Source organism: Aotus nancymaae, unplaced genomic scaffold, assembly GCF_030222135.1.
Source record: "Aotus nancymaae isolate 86718 unplaced genomic scaffold, 86718_ANA_hifiasm-v0.15.2.pri h1tg000003l, whole genome shotgun sequence".
Taxonomy (NCBI): domain Eukaryota; kingdom Metazoa; phylum Chordata; class Mammalia; order Primates; family Aotidae; genus Aotus; species Aotus nancymaae.
In genome coordinates, this window is record NW_026988414.1 from 16,239,791 (window position 1) to 16,244,913 (window position 5,123).

Consider the following 5,123-nt stretch of genomic DNA (forward strand, 5'->3'; position numbering starts at 1 on the left):
ATCAAGTTGACACATAAGATTAAGCCATCACAATGTCATAAGAAGTATAGGAGATCCAAGGACAGGGACAGAAAGAGGAATAAATGGGAGAGCCAAAGCCACTGGATTGGAAAGGTTCCAGTGATCTGCTAGTCTAGGTTAATTTGCTCATTTAGAAGATGAAAACGCTAAGTCCAGATAGGCATCTAGGGTTTATTACAGGTAGGTAGGTAGGCGTGAGCCAGGCAGAAGAGGGCTCTTCCCCCACCCACTAGAAATGTCAGGTGCTGGTTTGGCAATTCGTGCATTGCCTCTCTGAGAGTGATGATTCAGCAGCATCAAGGAGAGGCCATTTCCTGATAGTCCACACCTGTTAACATCAAAATGGTAAAGAAGGGAGAAGAAACTTCCTGGGCATGCATGTTAAGGGCAAAATGGCAAAGTATGATCTTCCAGGTACACTCCACTGGAAAAGGGAAAAAAGTGTCAGATAGGCATGCCTGTAACTCCTTAAACACATTGCGCATGCTCACTTCCCACGGCTAAGGAGGGCTCTGTGCATGCAGGCAGCCCGCCCCAAAGAAAGAATCATGGGAAAGAGGCGAGTTTATCAAAGTCCCAAGATCGCGGTAAAACGATGCACTTGACCTTCTATCTTTAACCTTCATGTGCTTTGTCGCCATGCATACCTTCCTTTCCTTCCTATTCTAAGGCATTTAAAAATAAACTTTCATTCCTGCTCTGGAAATTGCCTCAGTCTTCTCTTTTTCTGCTTTATGCCACTCAGTTGAATTATTTCTTCTTAAGGTAGGCAAGAATTGAAGTTGTTGCAGACCTGGACAGATACACCCATTGGTATCAAGGAGTAACTCAGATCTCTTTCCTGCAATAGGTGGAGTCACAAAAGGAGAGGGTGCAGGACCCAGACCAGAATCCCCTGTGCCCTAACATCTCCTCTCCCCCTTTACCACGTCTGTGTCTCTCTTTTCTCAAGGAAATATTCAAATAGTCATTAACTTTTCAGAGTAAGGCTTTCTTTTTTGTTTTTATAAGTGGACGTTGAAGGGACTTCACATTTGACAATGTAAAGCTTTTAAATTTGAGGTTTCATGATCTTATTAGAAAAGTTTGAAGAACAATTTATACCTTCTCTGTTTCTGATAACTTTGAGGGTGAAGTCAGATCCCTGAGCTAGGAGGCAGACAGAGCATGTTTGTGTTATCCTGAACAAATGATTCACGTCATCATGGACACTCTGGGCTGGCAGGCAATAGAAAGGCATTTTATCCACCTCTCCCCCACAAGGGGTAGTAATACCAAATAAAAATACCTACGAAGCAGCTGTCCACTTTGAATATCTCCAAAAAGGAGAACTGACACCCATTTTCTGGGAACCTATTGTACATTGGGCACTTACACCAGCATTTCAATGTGTTATGAATTTAATTCCAATAACTTTATGTGGCAGTTGTTATCTATACTTTAAGGGTGAGAAAATTGATCTTGTGAAAGATGCAGTATTTTGGCCAAAGTTCAGGACACATTAGTCGTACAATTGCTTTCCAACCTAGGTGTGTGTTTGCCTCCAAAGTCTCTATACCATGTAGCAGTTAGGAGCACGGATTTTGTATCACCTGCAACCGAGTTTGGATCCTGAGTCTTCACCTTTTTAACATTATAGCTCTGGCCTTGCAGCCTGTTTCTTCATCTGAAAAGAAAAGGAAAGATAATACTAAACTCGGAAAGATTTGATGAGGATCGAGTCTGTTTGAATCGCTTTCCATCTCACCTTCCATATGCAAGTGCTCAGCAAATGATAGCTGTTATTAATAACACAACTCTCAGTAACTTCATTGATGCTGCTATCAAGACTGAATCTAATGCAGTGATGCAGATAACCTCCTCTGCATCTACAGCCTTCATTCACTTCAGAAACTCATGCTAGGAGCAGGTATTTTCTTTCCCCGTTCCCTCCTTACCTGATAGCAACATAGACAAAATCCATTATTTATACTGCCTCAAACACCCTGAGCTTTAGGAAAACAAACATAATCATTAGAATATTCAACTAAGATTTCTGGCTTCATGGGATAGGTGTTCTTTTATCAGAGCAAGTGACAGGTACATCCATTGAGTGGGCGAGAAACAGCTTTTTGTTAAGTGCATTTCATTAATTTACGGCCAAGAAGAGAACCCTAGACGAAGGTAAAAACAATTCTGCCTCTAGCTGTGCCTAATTGTCCGGCAGCAGAAAGGAGTGTGATGAGGATGCCTGTCGTTGTTTGAAAGCAGAGCAGATGTTTTCCATTGCTCCCTTCTTTGTAATTCTACCTGGAAATAAGAATTTTAAACCTAGAAAATAATAGGAATACATGAACCTCACAAATGGACATATGTGATTAAAAAAAAAAAGATGAACAGCATGGAATAACAGAGTGAACACATTTCATACCTAAAGCCATTGAATGGGAGGGAATATTTGGGAATATTTTTCCAATCAGATCTGTACCCAGGGTATGCAATTGTACCTCTAAATGCCTTGTAATTTGAAAAACAAATTGGCAGGTTTTGTTGAATGAGCTTTTTATATAGAAAAATAGCAGTTTTCTTTATGATGCCAGGATTCAGCATTGGTCAACACTTGTCTGAGAAGCTTTAATAGTCTAACAGATTTTGTGTACAATCAGAAAATATTGGTAAATCTCATATAATACAAGGATGTATAAATGGTTCTATATGCTATACTTCAGAAGAGTTCTATAAGAACTCTAAAGATAACTTGAAGTCAGTGTCACTAAAAGTAAAGAGTCAGAAATAACCTAAAAAATGAATGATTCAGTGGAACTAACATATTCATTTTACAGATGGGAAACTAAGATATAAACAAGTTAACTTGCCTAAGGTCAGAAAATGAGTCAAGGACAGAACAGAACCATGTCATCACATTTAGAGAAACCTGAACTATGTGAGTAAATAATCATATTTCTTTCTTTCTAGTAGAGTGCAATAATTTGAAGGATGATTAAAACAATTTGAATTCCAATTTTCAATTTTATCTAGTAAATGCTGAGTATACCAAAGAAAGAGCATACTAATTCAAGAATATAATGCCATTTTTTACTTTCTGCAGTCTTGCTTTGACATGATAATGAGAAAACAATCAGTCCAAAATGAGTCTTAGATAGGAATCAGCACCTTTGAAAACAAATGTCTCTGACAGGAAAAAGCATGTTCATACCTGCTTCTTGAAAGGAGGTATTCCGTGGCCTCATTAAGAGGAAAGCACATTACATAGTAAGGAAGTGGGATTTTAAAACTACTCTGGGTGTTTCACAATATCTTTCTGACATCTTAGAATCCCATTCTTTAGAGGGAACTTAGGTGCTACCTTGAGCCATCCCGTCTGTGCAGCATACCATCCCTGGGCAGCATTCATTGGGCACAAAAGCCCAGCTATATTTTGAAGCCTTCATTAAAATAATACAGCTAGAATTTGACATATGAGTTTGAACATTCTCTCAGCTGATAGAACGTTCTTTCTTATTTTCCCTTTGCTCTCTCTGGAGCTGCATTTCTTAGTCTTTGTTGGGTCTTTAGCAACCTCTAAAAGTAAGCCCTGGAAACCATCATTCTCAGCAAACTGACACAAGAACAGAAAACCAAACACTGCATGTTCTCACTCATAAGTGGGTGTTGAACAATGAGAACATACGGACACAGGGAGGGGAACATCACACACTGGGGCCTGGGGAGTGGGGGACTAGGGAGTGGGGGACTAGGGGAGGAATAGCAGGGGGTGGGGGGATTGGGGAGGGGTAGCATTAGGAGAAATACCTAATGTAGATGACGGGATGATGGATGTAGCAAACCACCACCACGGCAAATGTATACCTATGTAACAAACCTGCACAATCTTCACATGTACCCCAGAACTTAAGGTATAATAAATTAATTTTTTAAAAACACACACACACACACACACACACACACACACACACACACAAAAGTGAGCCCTGCTCTGAAACTGCCATTTAGATATTGGAGACCATGATCATGTGCTCCCCAAGCCTTCTTGTTTACAAACCACTACCCAGTTCTTTCTACTTGGAAACACTCTACAGTGTTTGGTGCTGTCATGGTTAATTTTACATACTATTTTGGCCAAGTATAGTGCCCACTTTTTTGGTCCAACACCAGTCTAGATGTTGCTGTGGAGGTATTTTTTAGATGTGATGAATATTTAAATCAGTAGACTTTATTTGGCGATGTAGATTATCTTCCATGATGTGTGTGTATGTTTAGAGGAGATATCTTCCAATCATTTGAAAGTCTTGGGAGCAAAGACTGAAGTTATTTTTCTGTGGAGAACCTTGCCTAATACAGGTGCTGTGTCTCTATAATAATTTGCAGAATTAAATAGAAACCAGCATCACAGACTGAGATAGTGAATTTCTGTGATGCACTAGGGTTTTCAGGAGCCTTTCACAATTGTGGAAAAATCACAATATCTTCCAATACTCAGTAAATTGAGATACTTACAGATGTTTGGTTAGGATAGATATATGTGAAGAACATAATACAAGACCTCTTCATAGTCTTATTTCTAGCCTGTTGCCCACATTGTAGACAAGCCAGTGTTAGGAATGACATTAGTTTGAGAGATAAAGGGTGTTTCATCTCTCTAGTGACAGCAAAGGCAAGAAAAACGTCTTCCATGGGTACAGGGATTGAACAATTATAAATGATTTTTGCAAATGCTGTATCAAAGGATTCTGACTTCAATCCCATAAACTAGATAGTGACTCCATTTTATAAACGCAAATGAAGGCATCGGACTATGAAATGATTTGCCCAAGACCTCTAAATGCATACGTGGTAGAACTCCAAGTCTGATATTCTCCCCAGCACATCTTTTCATGGCTTTCTCTGAACAAATAGGCAGAAGAGAGCTGAGATTCTTCTGTGGCTATGCTGCTCACTCAAGGGAGTCTGAATCATTTTGACCAGGAAAAGCCAAAAGGAAAGGCCCCTGCCAAGGTCAGACCATGCATGGCCTGAAGTCATTGTTCTCCACTCCAGCCCCAAGAACTCAGGGAGATCAATGAAAGCATACATTGAGAAATAAAAGTCATGAGAAAATTTTA

The 5,123-nt window shown here is 39.7% G+C and overlaps 1 long non-coding RNA gene across 1 annotated transcript; it reads left to right on the forward strand.

The window, feature by feature from the left end:
- The first annotated feature begins 497 nt into the window (after positions 1–497).
- On the forward strand, positions 498–5,123 carry LOC135274828 (uncharacterized). The gene is made up of 3 exons (XR_010342559.1): positions 498–580; positions 2,844–2,944; positions 4,918–5,123. It is a non-coding gene; the product is annotated as an uncharacterized LOC135274828 (long non-coding RNA).